The following is a 930-nucleotide window of genomic DNA, read 5'->3' as shown; positions in this document are numbered from 1 at the left end:
CGACGCACTCATGGAAAACTGTCTGCCTTGAACCATATTTAACTTACCCGCAGAATGCTTGTTCGCCTTTACCAGAGCATGTTGAAATGTCTGCAGTCACCCCCTGGCCCTATATTTTCCTTGAAATTTTGAATAACATCTGAGAAATGAGCTTGTTATTTGTTGTGTCATTTGGAGCGGCTCGTGTTCGGTCATCTAGCTCCTGGAGACTTCTAGCTTTCTACCGGCGATTTGATTTGAATATAATGGCTTGACACGCCTGCGTCGAATCATCGTTCATTTCTGTGACGGCGGGTATGGCGTTCGGGATCCCATACAGAAAGTGCTGGTTTCCTCGTTTGCTTCAGTGTTTGCCCGGTTTATCGTGCGGCATGGTCTGTTCTCTTTAATTGAGACACTTGATAAAGCTGTGCACGGTAACATACTTGTCCTGCGTGCTCAACAGCGTCCGGCCCGGCCATCGCCTTGAAGAATGAACACAATAGCCCCCAGCTATCTCCCCACTTTCAAGTGGTCGCTGTAGGGTCCGGTTGACCAGCATTATCGTGCGCATTTTTACTGACGGTGGGCGTAGGTTGCAGTTGGTTGGCGAAAATCGGAGAAGCGGCCTGCCCGAGACGGCCCCGATGTCCAAAGCGAAGGGCTAACTAGTCCAAGTGCTGTGTCCTAACTGGTTATTTTGAGTTTGACTTTTCCTCACTGGAACCGTCGGGACATGTAACTGCAATGCCTCTGTCGTAGCAGTCTGCAGATTTTTCGTTTCGTCCGATGTTGAAGTAACCCTCGGAGAGTCAATGCCCAACAACTTAATTCAGGCCCGAAAGATGGAGGTCTGTATAATCGGTGAGGCGGAAAATCTCGATGAGGTGGGCCCATCATCACCGATCGGTTCAGCTTCCCGGTAATTGTGAGGTTTCCTCCCAGCTCCTG

Source organism: Opisthorchis viverrini (assembly GCF_000715545.1).
Source record: "Opisthorchis viverrini unplaced genomic scaffold opera_v5_10, whole genome shotgun sequence".
NCBI classification, from domain to species: domain Eukaryota; kingdom Metazoa; phylum Platyhelminthes; class Trematoda; order Opisthorchiida; family Opisthorchiidae; genus Opisthorchis; species Opisthorchis viverrini.
The sequence above is the reverse complement of the archived record's forward strand: the minus strand, read 5'-3'. Positions refer to the sequence as shown.